The sequence below is a fragment of the Aethalodelphis obliquidens genome, unplaced genomic scaffold (genome assembly GCF_003676395.1).
Source record: "Aethalodelphis obliquidens isolate GAN/ISIS:26980383/991018 unplaced genomic scaffold, ASM367639v1 scaffold4, whole genome shotgun sequence".
In the NCBI taxonomy this organism is placed as follows: Eukaryota; Metazoa; Chordata; class Mammalia; order Artiodactyla; family Delphinidae; genus Aethalodelphis; species Aethalodelphis obliquidens.
In genome coordinates this window covers 51,601,934-51,619,629 of record NW_020837948.1, presented here as the reverse complement: position 1 = coordinate 51,619,629, position 17,696 = coordinate 51,601,934, and the positions used below count along the sequence as shown (strand labels likewise).

Here is a 17,696-nt window from a genome sequence, read left to right as displayed (position 1 = left end):
TAGCACAACAATTATCAACTCATGGCCCATCTCATTTCATTTATATCTTACTCAAACTTCACTCTTCTTTTCTAAATTATTTTTAAACAATCCCTGACATCATATCACCTGTAAATATTCTAACATGTATCTTTAAAAAGTAAGGACATTGTAGAAAACATAACCACAATTCTATTAACATAGCTTAAAAAATTAACAGTAATTCCCTAGTACTACCAAGTACCTAATCTGTCTTCAAATTCCTCAAATTACTACTTCATAAATTTTAATAGTTTGTTGGTTGAGTCAAGATTTAAATAAGATCTTTAAATTGCAGTTGCTTGTGGCTTTTAAGTCTCTTTTAACTTAAATAGTCCAACCCTCCTCTCCCTTTTGCACTGAAGTTTATTTGTTGAAAAAACTGTCAGTTGCCCCATGAAGTGTCCCACTGTTTAGATTTTGCTGATTGCATCCCTTTAGTGCCATTTAACATGTTCCTTCATCCCTTGTGTTTCCTATAAATCGGAGGTTTGATCTGATTCTGTTGAATTGGTTTTTTTTTTTTAGCATGAATATATCATAGGTAATCCTATGTAGAGGTTTATGGCTTTTACCAAGGCAACCAATGGGCTATGAGTTCTTTTTTGTATTGGTTAAGCCAGGGGGTTATGAATTCTTTTCTATTTATATCTCAAAATTTGGCTTTAAGACAGAATTTGTATTAGGAAATAAAAGAAGTCAGAATGTGGGGAAAGGGAAGAGGAATACTTATATATATAGATATGTTTACTGGCCATAAATTTGTCATTACCCTAGTAACTCTTCACTTCTCTAATTTTAAAACAAGTGATGTTAGGAGTTCCTGTCTTGAACCATATAGACTCAAAGAATGTTTTTCTTTAGAATTTCATGAGTTCTCATTAGTAGAAGAAGGATTGGCTCTATACTTTGAAAATTCTGTTTGTGGTTAGAATAATCTAAAATAAGGCAGTTGTTTGTAGAGAAGGTATAGTAAAGTTGTATAAAGAACTTTCCCTCTACTATTTGAAGTCTGTACCTGGGTTATTTTGGGTTATACATCGGGTCATGATTTAGATTTGTGTTAATACATTGTGATACTTTGTTCATAGGTTAAGGAAAAGCAATTCAGTACCTCGATAGTATAAAATGAGAAAATTCAGAGAGAGGCTGAGAGCTAAGAAGTAGAGTTAAATATGAGACTCATAAAGAGGCTGTCTAGGGTTGAGACACTTTTAAGGCAGTGTGTTGGATAGACCTAGTTTTGAATACACTTCTATCTTTACTACACCTGCTGAATTTCAGTTTTCTTGTTTTTAGAATGGTTCTGAAGATTAAAACAATATATGTAAAATTCTCAGCACAGTTCATGACATATGCTTAGTTCATTTTTGTTCCACTCCCTCACTGACAACCATATACCTTGAGTTTTTAGGATAAATTAATGACTTAATAAAGCGCTATCTGTATCGTACATTTTAATTAGCTATATATGTACCTTAATTTTTCTGTGTTTACCTAGTTGTTTTTGTTCTCAGATTATTACCACCTTCTTTTTCATTTTGTCCTGAGTCTAAGAACCTCCTTAGATATTAAACCAGATATACCTGAACTGAATGTTTTCATCTAACTCTCTAACCATGATCTTCATGTCCTAGAATAGTCTAACTTGATTGAATCTTATTGGCCATCAGTTAAATAGATATCTCTATTACAGATAATTTCCAAACAAGGTTTAACCAAAAATTAGGCATTTCCAAATAACAGCAGTTCTGTAAAATTGGTCATGGTCATCATTTGTCTGTGTTTTCTGAGCAAGCAAGATACCATACTAAAAGACACAAAAAATTTAATATGATTTTGTTTTTGAAAATTTGATCATTTATTTTGATGTACATCTTTATTTAGTTTGGAGCTAGGTCCCTTTTTAAAATCAAAAGCATTTATATCAGTGGGCATCTTCGTGGATATTTTCTGTTATGTTTCATTGGACATTCTTGTATCTTGGCCAAAGAGGAGTATTCATGCAGGAAGAAATGAATTTACTAATATGTGTTTCACTTGTCAATTAAAGATAATTTTCAAGGCATTGGATTACATTGTTGTTGTTTTTAGTGAATCTGCTAGTTTATTATTGGAATTTTATTTTATAAACATTGGATTCCTCATATGGACATATTCTTAATATCTCTTGTTTTTGTTTATTCTGGGCCTGTAATTTTTTTTTTTTACATTATAAAATGTAGCAACTTCATATATCATCTTCCATGTATTTAAGGTATCTCTTCCTTACTTTTTTATTATTACTTTAGTTCCCATCTAGCAAAATTATATACTACCTTGTATTTTAGTTATAATTTTGTAGAACTCTATTTTATCGTGTTCTTGTAACTGGATTAAAAGCTTCTGAGGGAAGGCATCATTCCTTTTTTTTTTTTTTTTTTTAATCTGCTGGAGTTCTTATTTGGCTTCCTCAGTGAGTGTTTGACTGGTAATGGAATGGACTTTTTTTAACTGGCTTCCCTCAAATTGATGTCAGTTCATTATTTCAATTTATGGAAAAGTTTTGGTTTTGTTCTATGTACTAAGTGACTCTGAAACTAACTTTGAATGGCTTTTCAGATCAGCTTTTTAAATTCTTCATTGCAAAATTAAACTTCTCTTCCACAAAGTAGCTTCATTTGTTACTATTTTATTAATTCTTTGGGAAAAGTGTTTGTTTAAAAAATAATTATTTCTTTTATTTTCTAAAGAATGTGATATTTCCAACTTCTTCCTAATGAGAAAAATCATCACTGATGACTCTGTAGTTTGAATTTTGTTGATGACTTTCATTGTTTTATAGGATGAACATCTCTGATTCAGTGCTATTTCAGAATCTTTTTAGGATTTAGTTTCAAAATTGATGTTTTGTTGTAGTCAGAAAAAGACAATGGATTGATTAATCTTTCTGATTAATATGGTAATGCAAAGAGGCTCTTTCTTAGCTATGTGACCTTATTTTTTTGCTGCCTGCTACAGATATTGGCTGCCAGACACTGTCATTCCACACTGTAGGAGCACAGCCTCCAAAATTCTGATACCTTAATAACAAATGACTTTTAATCTAGGTCAACTTCATTGCTTGCTTTATTCAAATGTTGTAGAGGTCAAACCATAGGAAGTCAGCAGAGTGGTACTAGAATTCTGAAGCTATCAAAATTCCATTTCAGAGTCAGAAGCTATATACTCTAAACTCACTGTTGAGTGATTCAATGGGCATAATTCAGCTCAGGCCCTCTTCCATCGGGAGGAAGAGCTGGAAGAATCTCTCTGAACATGATGATCCTGATATCTTCCCTATATTAGACCTTCTTTCTTTTTTCTCCAGTTGGGGAATAAGATGATTGACAGCTGGGATCCTTGGAGGCTGATCATAACTGCTTTCAATGCTTCTGGACCTTGAAAGGATGGATAGATATTCACAGGTATAGACTAGAGGTAGATATTTTAGGAGAGGGAATAGCATAAGCAAAAGGGCAGTTGCAAGGGTGGATTCAGAATTCCTACTCAGCCTTTAGGTCTTAGATCTCATTTCCTCTAGAAAGCTTCCCATGACTGGCAGTCTGGGTGTGTCTGATCTGGGTTCCCCTGTTGCCTCTTACTACCTCTTTATGGCTCTTAACCTCAATGTTTTGTAACATGTGTTTATTTGACTTTCTATTCATGAGAGTATAAATGTTCTGAGGTCAGGGGATATGGCTATTTTATTCATAGGTCTATTCCCAGCACCTAGCATAGTACCTGTTGTCTGGCAGGATCTAAATAAATATTTATGCATGACTTGTCATATTTCAAAAGTCACTTATTTTGTGAGAGGCCAATCTGGGCCTCTTTATCCAGTGACATTAGAAAAGACCAGATTTCTCAGGTAAAGTTTCCCTATTCCAAGAGCTTGGGGACAAAAGACTTGATTTCCGATTTAGTAGAGGATATACACCAATAGCCTTAAATAAAGCTGGACTAAGGCTATTTTGTTTGGCACATTAGGGTGTTTTCCAGCACCAATAACCAATTCTCCAGTTCTCCAATACCAACTAGGTGTCCAAAAATTCAATTTAATTCTTACACTGCCTACCTGGAGTTAGTGTCAGTTTTCATAGGTTAAAGGGTTCAGTCCCACAAGACTGCTTTCACTTCAGATGCCAGTTGCAAGTCCCGGGTCATCCATACTTCTGACCTGCCATAAATTGGGGGTTCCCATGACCATCTCCTCAGGTTTGATAATTTACTAGAATGGCTTACAGAACTCAGGAAAACACTAAAACACTTTACTTTTATTTACTGGTTCAGTAAAAAAGATACGACTGAGGAACAGCTGGAAGAGATGCATAGGACAAGGTATAGGTTAGGGTGCAGAGCTTCAGTGCATTGACTGGGCAAGCCGCTCTCCCAGTACTTTGATATGTTCACCAACCCAGAAGCACCCCTCCCCCAATTTCTTTGTTCCAGAGTTTTAATAGAGCTCAATCTCCAGCTCCACACCCCTCTCTGGAGTTGAGGTGGGGGTGAGGCTGAAAGTGCCAACCCTTTAATCTTTTGGCCTTTCTGGTGACCAGCCACATCCTGAGGCTATCTAGTGACCCCACCCTAAGTCAACTCATTAGCATAAGCACTGGTATGATTGAAAGGGGCTCTTCATGAAAAACAAAAGACACTCCTGGTGTTAGGACTTGTACTCTTCTAAATTGTACAAGGCTTGATTTAAATTTTAGGGGTACAAAGTTTCAATTCAATTTGAGAATGCATCACATAAGGGGACTCAGAATTGAATCTTTTCTTTGATCTTGGAATCTCCTCCCACTAGAGTTATCCACAATATGTTCAGGGATGTGCTTGAAAATGCTCAGACTCAGCAATTACAGCATGGGAGATAAGTATGTAATTATTCATCCAGTTAGGTATGTTAAGTAATCATGTGCCATTTATAACTTAGTATTATTTGAACCATGTGAAATTGCCATTTTTTTATAGGTTAAAAAATGTGCAATTTCATATGGTTCCTAATATTTTTGTTTGGCTGAATTAGGTAGGGTCACCAATTGAGGATATGTTGTAGGTTTTTTTTTCAGGGTTAACTCTCATTTGTACCCCAGTCTTACCATTCATCCCCTTGTTTGCCATTAGAAAATAGGCAGATAAATGGGTGTAGTTTTAAGTAAATGGTGGATTTGTGAGTGGGGGAAACGTATAGTACAAGTCTTGTTTCTTTTCCATGCAAGTGCTTTTAGTTACATTTCAGTTCTGAGCAGCACATTTTTCTAGTAGAAAAGGCTTGAATCTTTTGATCTTTTTGATCAGGCCACCCAAGATGTCTATTCTCTTGATTTGTACGTCCCCTGCTTAACCAGTGCCTGCTTCACCTACACCCTCCTCACAGGACTAACCTTCTTACATACGTGCCCCTGCCCCAGCTAGTGATTGTTTACATCAAGGGGCAGTGAGGGGCCAGTGCCCCTCTGCTAGTTTCCCTGGTAGTTGAGGAGCCCACCTGATGTCAGTTTCCCCTATAACTGGGAACCTCTCCCTTCCCACCCCCCTGGAGCGAAGCCTGCCATCACATCCTACCTGCTGTCTGCCACACTTGGTGAGGTGTTGCTCCAGGATCTTGCTTCAGACATGTAAGCTCCCCTTATACATTAAACCACTCATGTCTCTGTTACTGACTCCAGGCTCTTTCTTCGGTCTTGAAGCTGGGCAAGTACAGGCCTTGCAGGCCTGCATGGTGTAGCCCAACAACTGTGTGTAAGCTTAACTGATGGTGTTTCATAGGAACCTCTTCACTCTTTCTGAAATTAAAATATGAGAGAGGGTCAAAGTTTTGAGGCTTAAGAAATCATAATTGTTAAATTCTTAATGAAAAAATACTGTTGCTTAAGCTAATACTATATTTGAGGTACTATCTTACTTCTTCATTTCTGTTAAGTGTCTTTCTCATATGAAACTGCAATCAGAATGGAAGTATTGTTGTGAACATTTAGAAAGTTTCCAAAATGTTAAGTATACTCTCATTCTTTCTGCCAAGGTTGTTTGTAATCAGGAGTGTCCATTTGATGAATATAAAGGAAATCATAGTCTTGGAACTTTGAGTCCAATTCTAGGTGTTAGATTTTATGTGGGAAATTTATTCAGGCCATTTTATTGTTTTTTAATACTCACTTCATTGGGTAAGAGAAAAGAAAGGAGAGGAAGTGGAATTTGAATGAATCACTGAAACTAATGATTATTAATGGTGTTTGTAAAAGATAAGCAGAGGAAATGAACAGTAATATATTTGGAATGCCAGCAGCTGGCATTCCATACTCATAAGAGATAATTGAGAATAGTCTGTAACCATGGCAAAGATACTTTAGGTTTAGACTTATTTTATTGTTCTAATGCTTTATTCCTGAAGCATCAGATTGTTTATTTAATGTCTTCCTTGAATATCAGCTGTATATTACAAGTGTTTGAACAAGATTATACCAACAGTCTTAATTATATTTTGCTCTTACTTAGGTTAACCAACCATCCTAGTTTGCCTGGGGTTGTTGAGAGATTTCCTAGGACATGGGACTTTCAGTGTTAAAACCGGGAAAATCTCAGGCAAGCCTGGACAGATGGTCACCTTACTTTCATTTCAAATTTAATCGAATGGAGAAAATCCTGACATAATTAGAAAGGTATTTAAGAATCCTGTAAATTCTTTACCCTTAAAGTTTAGAAAATTCTAACTTGAAAACATTATTTCAGGAAAGCATTTCTTCTATAGAAGGTTAGTTTTGTTTTAATTGCTTTGGAAATTTAAAGGTAAATTGATTTTGTGGTCATTTTTCAAAAAGACCTTAATTTACCCTTTGGTCACATAGATAACCAGCAAATCGACATGCTATTAATAATGAAAATGCTAGGAATAAATTATTAATTAAAAAATACTCAGTGTGGGAATTCTGATAAGATAAACAGGAATTGTCACTGCTTTTAAAGAAGTTCTGAACAAATAAAATAGTCTTCTTTTCTGAAATTGTTACGTGATGTTTGTCTTTAAGTAGCCCAGTCAGTGGCTGTTGTATAAACCTTTCTTTCCTTTTTATATATCCTTGAATTTTTGTAACATGATAAACTTTAAAAAAATTTATCACCACACTTTTGGTTTACAATTTATATTTTTTTCTTTTCCTCATTTTTAAAAAAAGGAAGGTCAAACAAAATAATGTGATCAGGAATCTAATTACAGACTATTAACAGCATGTGCTGTGTGCTAATCTTTATTCTGAACTCACTTTAGTTATCAGCCTACTTTTCTCAACAAGGGGGCACTTAAGTTAATTGCTTCATTAGAAACATGCTTTTAGCCCTTTCTGATCCATAAGTAGGACTCCTTGGCAGAGCTGCAGAAGTTTGAACACCTGCAGCCCAAGCAGCTTGAAAGGAAGCCATAACTCACTATAAAGGAAAATAAAAGAAGCTCAAGTTCAAAATGGTGTTATCAATGATACAGTGTTGTCACTAACTTGAGCTGACCTAAGAGAATTGGCTTCTGCATTGCTTATCAGCATCCAAAAGGGCATACAAAATTCTTTGTAAACTAATCTAAAAAGTGTCTTGTTTATTCAAAAGCAACTGTGAATGGTATTTGTTCAGAGTCTAGATCACATCAGCCAACAACTTATTTCTCTTCTAAGAGAGAAGCCAAGTATCAAAGACACAAAGTACTAAAGATAAGCTTCTCAATTCTCAACTGTTCTGAGCTCTCAATAAAGCTACTGATGTACAAATTGGGGTGGGACCCAACTGTTTCCACCTGCAGGCTTGTCTTAGATCCTTGGCTCTGGCTGGGAGAGGTGCTGATACTAGTCTGACCTTTAGTGCCCTTAGAAAACAAAACACAGGCTTTCTTATGGCCCTAATCAATCATTCCTTCTGAAAATTCCATCCCCTTTCTTCAAGTACTAGTCTTGGGGCAAAAAACCCATGGCTGACTATTCCCATTTACAGTGCTGGTGAAAGCAAAGAGATCCTTGATTCGCTCTTACGGAATCTTAAAAGACATTACAAGTCATCCTTTTTCCTGTTTCTATGGTGGAGTCTTAGATGTTTTGTATTTGATATTTAATGAGAGGGTGACCTCAGTAAGTAAAAGAATGAAGTGCTTTCAAAACTGGTTCAAATAGTATATTATCAGGAAATTAAGACTCAGTTGATATAAAAAAAACATTTATAAGGCTATTGAGGCATAAAATACTTATAGGATACTGAGTTGTCACATTTGAGCTATTAATATGTTAAGTCCCTAAGCGTGGCCCACAGGTAGCATCCAAAATTTCAAATCTGAGTTAACTAGAATAGAATCTTTAAAATAAAATCGTTTAGTTTCTGTGATGAGTATCTAGAGTTAATCAGAAAATTGGAAAATATTTGAAACATGAATAATTCAAAGATGTTAGAACTAATCTGACCCCTAAATGTCTTTTTTAACATTATTATGATTAAAGCCTTTTATATCATTGTGAAAGTAGGATTTACTGATAGGCATCTGGAATATTGAATTTCAAATTAACTTGTTTCTATAATTAGAAATTTGTCACTTGTTTCAAACGTGCTAAGAAATAACAGTGAAACCAATTGCTGTTTTAGAGTAATTCTAAGTTTCATTAATGCTAAAAATAGCCAGGGTTCTTCCGCCACATTTAAGAAAAAATAATCTGTGTAAGTGTGTGTGTATCTTTGTGTGTGCATATAAATTCTATACAGGCAAAAAACTTCATCAGTAGTTTCCATTACCTTCTTCCCTCCCAGAATTGTGGTTTTGGGCCCATTAGAATTATGTAAGCCTCTAAGTATGTCTTTTTCAATGATTGGCATAGAAAAACAGTAACACATATTTTCCAGTAATTTTCGAATTTAAGAATTGCAGACCATGTGGATAATTTACTGCATGTTAAGTGTATTGACTAATTGATCTAAAGAAAATATTTACAAGTGGATGAAGCATTTCAGAATTAAGTACATCTAGGCAAAGAAGACCTCAATGTAGGAAAAATTTTTGATTAAGTGAAATATTTAAAAATAATTATATTTTTTCAGTAATTATGATGTAAAATCTACAAATTTCATATTTAAAAACTATTAATATAATTGATGTGGCTACAAGTATGGTTATTTTATAACTGTCTTTTTCTTCTGGGAAGAAGAATAATTTTCTGAGTAAACGTTAGGTAGATATTAGAATTATTGCTAACTTACCAATTTAGAGGTATCTTACACTGTTTTTTTTTTTTGGAATTTTGGAATTTTATTTTATTTATTTTTTTATACAGCAGGTTCTTATTAGTTGTCCATTTTATACATTTTAGTGTATACATGTCAGTCCCAATCTGCCAGTTCATCACACCCCCACCCCCACCCCCACCCCACGCTGCTTTCCCCCTTTCGGGTCCATACATTTGTACTCTACATCTGTGTCTCAGTTTTTGCCCTGCAAACCCGTGCATCTGTACCATTTTTCGAGTTTCCACATATAGGCGTTAATATACGATATTTTTTTCTCTTTCTGACTTACTTCACTCTGTATGACAGTCTCTAGATTCATCCACGTCTCTACAAATAACCCAATTTCGTTCCTTTTTATGGCTGAGTAATATTCCATTGTGTATATGTACCACATCTTCTTTATCCATTCATCTGTCGATGGGCATTTAGGTTACTACCATGACCTAGCTATTGTAAATAGTGCTGCAGTGAACATTGGGATGCACGTGTCTTTTTGAATTATGTTTTTTTCTGGGTATATGCCCAGTAGCAGGATTGCTGGGTCATATGGTAATTCTATTTTTAGGTTTTTAAGGAACCTCCATACTGTTCTCCATAGTGGCTCTATCAATTTACATTCCCATCAACAGTGCAACAGGGTTCCCTTTTCTCCACACCCTCTCCAGCATTTGTTGTTTGTAGATTTTCTGATCATGCCCATTCTAACTGGTGTGAGGTGATACCTCCTTGTAGTTTTGATTTGCATTTCTCTAATAATTAGTGATTTGAGAAGCTTTTCATGTGCTTCCTGGCCATCTGTATGTCTTCTTTTGAGAAATGTCTATTTAGGTCTTCTGCACATTTTTGGATTGGGTTTGTGTTTTTAATATTGAGCTGCATGAGCTGTTTATATATTTTGGAGATTAATCCTTTGTCCATTGATTCATTTGCAAATATTTTCTCCCATTCTGAGGGTTGTCTTTTCGTCTTGTTTATAGTTTCCTTTGCTGTGCAAAAGCTTTGAAGTTTCATTAGGTCCCATTTGTTTATTTTTGTTTTTATTTCCATTACTCTAGGAAGTGGGTCAAAAAAGATCTTGCTGTGATTTATGTCAAAGAGTGTTCTTCCTATCTTTTCCTCTAAGAGTTTTATAGTGTCTGGTCTTACATTTAGGTCTTGAATCCATTTCCATTTTTTTTTTTTTTTTGGGGTTACGTGGGCCTCTCACTGTTGTGGCCTCTCCTGTTGTGGAGCACAGGCTCCGGACGTGCAGGCTCAGTGGCCATGGATCATGGGCCTAGCCACTCCGCAGCATGTGGGATCTTCCCGGACCGGGGCACGAACCCGTGTCCCCTGCATCGGCAGGCAGACTCTCAACCACTGCGCCACCAGGGAAGCCCTCGAATCCATTTTGAGTTTATTTTTGTGTATGGTGTTAGGGAGTGTTCTAATTTCATTCTTTTACATGCAGCTGTCCAGTTTTCCCAGCACCACTCATTGAAGAGACTGTCTTTTCTCCATTGTATATCCTTGCCTCCTTTGTCATAGATTAGTTGATCATAGGTGCATGGGTTTATCTCTGGGCTTTCTATCTTGTTCTATTGATCTCTATTTCTGTTTTTGTGCCAGTACCATATTGTCTTGATTACTGTAGCTTTGTAGTGTAGTCTGAAGCCAGGGAGTCTGATTCCTCCTGCTCTGTTTTTTCCCCTCAAGACTGCTTTGGCTATTCGGGTTCTTTTGTGTCTCTATACAAATTTGAAGATTTTTTTTCTAGTTCTGTAAAAATGCTATTGGTAATTTGATGGGGATTGCATTGAATCTGTAGATTGCTTTGGGCAGTATAGTCATTTTCACAATATTGATTCTTCCAATCCAAGAACATGGTATATCTCTCCATCTGTTTGTATCATCTTTAATTTCTTTCATCAGTGTCTTATAGTTTTCTGCATACAGGTGTTTTGTCTCCCTAGGTAGGTTTATTCCTAGGTATTTTATTCTTTTTGTTGCAGTGGTAAATGGGAATGTTTCCTCAATTTCTCTTTCAGATTTTTCGTCATTAGTGTATAGGAGTGCAAGAGATTTCTGTGCATTAATTTTGTATCCTGTAACTTTACCAAATTCATTGATTAGCTCTAGTAGTTTTCTGGTGGCATCTGTAGGTTTCTCTATGTATCATGTCATATGCAAACAGTGACAGTATTACTTCTTCTTTTCCAATTTTTATTCCTTTTATTTCTTTTTCTTCTCTGAATGCCATGGCTAGGACTTCCAAAACTATGTTGAATAATAGTGGCAAGAGTAGACATCCTTGTCTTGTTACTCATCTTCGAGGAAATGCTTTCAGTTTTTCACCATTGACAATGATATTTGCTGTGGGTTTGTCGTATACAACCTTTATTATGTTGAGGTAGGTTCCCTCTATTTCCACTTTCTGGAGAGTTTTTATCATAAATGGGTGTTGAATTCTTTCGAAAGCTTTTTCTGCATCTATTGAGATGATCATATGGTTTTTCTTCTTCAATTTGTTAATATGGTGTATCACTTTGATTGACTTGCGTCTGTTGAAGAATCCTTGCATCCCTGGGATAAATCCCACTTGATCATGGTGTATGATCCTTTTAATGTGTTGGTGGATTCTGTTTGCTAGTATTTTGTTGAGGATTTTTGCATCTATGTTCATCATTGATATTGGTCTATAATTTTCTCTTTTTTGTGATACCTTTGTCTGGTTTTGGTATCAGAGTGATGTTGGCCTCATAGAATGAATTTGGGAGTGTTCCTTCCTCTGCAATATTTTGGAAGAGTTTGAGAAGGATTGGTGTTAGCTCTTCTCTAAATGTTTGATAGAATTCACCTGTGAAGCCATCTGGTCCTGGACTTTTGTTTGTTGGAAGATTTTTAATCACAGTTTCAATTTCATTACTTGTGATTGGTCTGTTCATATTTTGTATTTCTTCCTGGTTCAGACTTCGAAGGTTATACCTTTCTAAGAATTTGCCCATTTCTTCCAGGTTGTCCATTTTATTGGCATAGAGTTGCTTGTAGTAGTCTCTTAGGATGCTTTGTATTTCTGTGGTGTCTATTGTAACTTCTCCTTTTTCTTTTCTAATTTTATTGATTTGAGTCCTCTCCCTCTTTTTCTTGATGAGTCTGGCTAATGGCTTATCAATTTTGTTTATCTTCTCAAAGAACCAGCTTTTAATTGTATTGATCTTTGCTATTGTTTCTATTTATTTATTTCTGCTCTTACCTTTATGATTTCTTTCCTTATGCTAACTGGGTTTTGTGTGTTGTTTCTCTAGTTCCTTTAGGTGTAAGGTTAGATTATTTAAGATTCTTCTTGTTTCTTGAGGTAGGCTTGTATTGCTATAAACTTCCCTCTTAGAACTGCTTTTGCTGCAGCCCATAGGTTTTGGATCATCGTGTTTTCATTGTCATTTATCTCTAGGTATGTTTTAATTTCCTCTTTGATTTCTTCAGTGATCTCTTGGTTATTTAGTAACGTATTGTTTAGCCTCCATATGTTTGTGTCTTTTACGTTTTTTTTCCCCTGTAATTGATTTCTAATCTTATAGCGTTGTGGTCAGAAGAGATGCTTGATATGATTTCAGTTTTCTTAAATTTACTGAGGCTTGATTTGTGACCCAAGATGTGATCTATCCTGGAGAATGTTCCGTGTGTACTTGAGAAGTAAGTGTAATCTGTTGTTTTTGGATGGAATGTCCTATAAATATCAATGAAATCTATCTGGTCTGTTGTGTCATTTAAACCTTGTGTTTCCTTATTAATTTTCTGTTTGGGTGATCTGTCCATTGTTGTAAGTGAGGTGTTAAAGTCCCCCACTATTACTGTGTTACTGTTGATTTCCTATTTTATAGATGTTAGCAGTTGCCTTATATATTGAGGTGCTCCTATGTTGGGTGCATATATTTTTATAATTGTTATATCTTCTTCTTGGATTGATCCCTTGATCTTTATGTAGTGTCCTTCCTTGTCTCTTGTAACATTCTTTATTTTAAAGTCTATTTTATCTGATATGAGTTTTGCTACTCCAGCTTTCTTTGATTTCCATTTGCATGGAATATCATTTTCCATCCCCTCACTTTCAGTCTGTATGTGTCCCTAGATCTGAAGTGGGTCTCTTGTAGACAGCATATAGATGGGTCTTGTTTTTGTATCCATTCAGCGAGCCTGTTTCTTTTGGTTTGAGCATTTAATCCACTCACGTTTAAGGTAATTATCGATATGTATGTTCCCATTAGCATTTTTCTTAATTGTTTTGGGTTTGTTTTTGTAGGTCCTTTTCTTCTCTTGTGTTTCCCACTTAGAGAAGTTCCTTTAGCATTTGTTGTAGAGCTGATTTGGCAGTGCTGAATTTTCTTAGCTTTTGCTTGTCTGTAAAGCTTTTGATTTCTCCATTGAATCTGAATGAGATCCTTGCCGGGTAGAGTAATCTTGGTTGTAGATTCTTCCCTTTCATCACTTTAAGTGTATCATGCCACTCCCTTCTGGCTTGTAGAGTTTCTGCTGAGAAATCAGCTCTTAACCTTATGGGAGTTCCCTTGTATGTTATTTGTCGTTTTTCCCTTGCTGCTTTTAATAATTTTTCTTTGTCTTTAATTTTTGCCAGTTTGATTACTATGTGTCTTGGCATGTTTCTCCTTGGGTTTATCCTGTATGGGACTCTATGCACTTCCTGGACTTTGGTGGCTATTTCCTTTCCCATGTTAGGGAAGTTTTCGACTATAATCTCTTCAGATATTTTCTCGGGCCCTTTCTCTCTCTCTTCTCCTTCTGGGACCCCTATAATGTGAATGTTGTTGCATTTAATGTTGTCCCAGAGGTCTCTTAGGCTGTCTTCATTTCTTTTCATTCTTCTTTCTTTATTCTATTCTGCAGCAGTGAATTCCACCATTCTGTCTTCCAGGTCACTTATCCATTCTTCTGCCTCAGTTATTCTAATATTGATTCCTTCTAGTGTAGTTTTCATTTCAGTTATTGTATTGTTGATCTCTGTTTGTTTGTTTTTTAATTCTTCTCGATCTTTGTTAAACATTTCTTGCATCTTCTCGATCTTTGCCTCCATTCTTTTTCCGAGGTCCTGGATCATCTTCACCATCATTATTCTGAATTCTTTTTCTGGATGGTTGCCTATCTCTACTTCATTTAGTTGTTTTTCTTGGGTTTTATATTTTTCCTTCATGCAGTACAAATCTGTCTGACTGTTCATGTTGTCTATGTTTCTGTGAATGTGGTTTTTGTTCCACATGCTGCAGGACTGTGGTTCTTCTTGCTTCTGCTCTCTGCCCTCTGGTGGATGAGGCTATCTAAGAAACTTGTGCAAGTTTACTGATGGGAGGGACTGGTGGTAGGTAGAGCTGGCTGTTGCTCAGGTGGGCAGTGCTCAGTAAGACTTTAATCCACTGTCTGCTGATAGGTGGGGCTGGGTTCCCTTCCTGTTGGTTGTTTGGCCTGGGGCGACCCAACACTGGAGCCTACCTGGGCTCTCTGGTGGGGCTAATGGCAGACTCTGGGAGGTCTCATGCCAAGGAGTACTTCCCAGAACTTCTGCTGCCAGTGTCCTTGTCCTCACGGTAGGACACAGCCACGCCCTGCCTCTGCAGGAGACTTTCCAACACTAGCAGGTAGGTCTGTTTCAATCTCCTGTGGGGTCACTGCTCCTTCCCCTGCACCCCGATGCGCACACTACTTTGTGTGTGCCCTCCAAGAGTGGAGTCTCTGTTTCCCCCAGTCCTGTCAAAGTCCTGCAATCAAATCCCACCTGCCTTCAAAGTCTGATTCTCTAGGAATTCCTCCTCCCATTGCTGGACCCCGAGGTTGGGAAGCCTGACATGGGGCTCAGAACCTTCATTCCAGTGGGTGGACTTCTGTGGTATAAGTGTTCTCCAGTTTGTGAGTCATCTACCCAGCAGTTATTGGATTTGATTTTATTGTGATTGTGCCCCTCGTACCTTCTCACTGTGGCTTTTCCTTTGTCTTTGGATGTGTGGTATCTTTTTTGGTGAATTCCAGTGTCTTCCTGTCGATGATTGTTCAGCATTTAGTTGTGATTCTGGTGCTCTCGCAAGAGGCAGTAAGAGCATGTCCTTCTACTCCACCATCTTGAAGCAATCTCATTACACTGTTAATTTTAGATTTTTTTCTATCATTCTGGAAGTTTCTCTGCTTCCTTGTGCTTTTTTCTGTAAGATAGTACAGCTCTAGCCTTCTATAATTAAGCATGCCTCTCATCCCCCAGAAGATAGAGAAGTTAGTTTTGTTTTGTGAAGAGTTCTGACAGAATGAGTTGTTTTGATTTTCATATTCATTCGTTAATTGAGAAAAATATGATGCTTTATTTAGGAGAACATAATAGTTTTAAATTGAGAAAGCAAATTAAAATGATTTAAAAATTTGGCTTTTATTAAAACTTATTAGTTATCAATGAAATGTCAATTAATAATTTACCTTTGGATTGTCACAACATAGTATTTATATTGGTCATAAAAATTTGAGGCAATTTTATACTCTTACCTTTTTTAGGGTCACCTAGTAAGAGATTCATGCTATGTGATTAAAGAATAATTCTCTCTAGTTTTTCATCTTTGAAATGTGTGCTTTGTTCCTCATTTTGACTTTTTATAATGTTTTTTCTTTGCATATTTGTAATTTTTAGGGTATTCCTTTAGTTTTGTTAGCATCTATAGCTTAAGTATCTCTTAATGAAGTGTACATGGGCAAAGGATATTCCAGTATTAGAAAAAATATAGTTTTTTGCTTTGAACTAAATAGTATGTGGCATATCGTAGTCTGGTAAGTTTGAGGTCAATCTGGGCAAGATTCTAGAGTGAATTACTGGAAGAATAGTTTTCGAATTAATAGGAAAATAACTTGTAATCAGTAGAAATGAGAGTGGGATCACTAAGAAAAATGTCTGTCTTAATTTCTTTCCCCTCCCCTCCCCTCCTCTCCCCTCCCCTCCCCTCCCCTCCCCTCCCCTCCTCTTCTTTTCTTTTCTTTTCTGTACGAGGGCCTCTCACTGTTGTGGCCTCTCCCGTTGCGGAGCACAGGCTCTGGACGCACAGGCTCGGCAGCCATGGCTTACGGGCCCAGCCGCTCCGTGGCATGTGGGATCTTCCCGCACCGGGGCACGAACCCATGTCCCCTGCATGGGCAAGCGGACTCTCAACCACTGCGCCACCAGGGAAGCCCCTTCTTTTCTTTTTTTTAATAGCACTCCTAGACTTGCAGAGTAAGTAGGTTTTACGAAGGACCATCTTGATATCCTTGTGACTTAAATGGAGGTGTCAGCAGTACACCCGCCTGGTAGTAGTGATTGATGTCTAAGAGAGGCTTGTTTCTAATGGCAAGCCACAGAAGTTTATGCTTGAGCTTGTTCTGCTCAACATTTTACATAAATGATTTTAATACTCAGAAGCAAGGTTTATTAAACTTTTAAATGGCAGGGTCAGCAAGAGATTATAAATGTGCTGGATCACAGTAACAGAATCACTATTCAGTGTAACCTTGACAAGCCAAGTGTATAATATTTGAAATTGCACACCTGCAAAGAATGAGCAAAACAAAAATTGAACCTTGTACACATATTCGGTCAAATGATTTATGACAAAAGTAACAGCATTGCAGTAGGAAAGGGTAGTCTTTAATAAATAATACTTGGTCAATTTGATATCCATGTGGAAAAAATATATTTTGACCCCTCCTGACAATTGATGTACAAAAATCAATTCCAGATGGATTGTAGATCTAAGTGTGAGAGGTACAATTATAAAGCTCTTAGATAAACGTAGGAGAACATCTTGGTGACCAAAGAGTTCTTAAGTAGTACAGAAAAAGTATAACTATAACACACAGATTTTGATAAATTTTAACTTCATGAAAATTAAGAACTTCTTTTCATCCAAAGTTACCATTATGAGAGTGAAAAGATAACTTACAGAATGGTAGAACTGTACATATATCTGTAAAAGGATTCATAATCCAAAAAGTAAAGAACAAAACAAAAAGAAAATAATATATCAGTAAGAACATCAATAAGAAAAATACAACTGAATAAAAACATTAGCAAGATTTAACAGATACTCCACAAAACAGGATGTTCAAATGCACAATCAAGATATGAAAAGGACTCAGCATCATTAATTATCAGGGAAATGTGAATAAACCATTGTGTAATACTACATACCCACCAAAATGGCTAAAATTAAAAAGATGAGAGTCCGCCTGTCCATGCAGGGGACACGGGTTCGTGTCCCGGTCCAGGAAGATCCCACATGCTGTGGAGCGACTGGGCCCGTGAGCCATGGCCGCTGAGCCTGCGCGTCCGGAGCCTGTGCTCTGCAACGGGAGAGGCCACAACAGTGAGAGTCCCGTGTACCGCAAAAAAAAAAAAAAAGATGAGAAAT

The 17,696-nt window shown here is 36.6% G+C and overlaps 1 protein-coding gene across 5 annotated transcripts in view; it reads left to right on the top strand.

Annotated features, from left to right (window-relative positions):
* The window catches only part of XRCC4 (X-ray repair cross complementing 4), a 258,151-nt gene that overhangs the window by 8,190 nt on the left and 232,265 nt on the right, over window positions 1–17,696 (top strand). Inside the window, exon 1 of one of the 5 annotated variants that reach the window (XM_027100693.1) lies at window positions 6,602–6,698. The exons of the other annotated variants lie outside the window; for them this stretch is intronic. The gene's annotated coding sequence lies outside the window, so the exon portion shown is untranslated. Of the gene's footprint in view, window positions 1–6,601; window positions 6,699–17,696 lie in introns of those variants that run through there. 5 annotated transcript variants of the gene reach the window in all.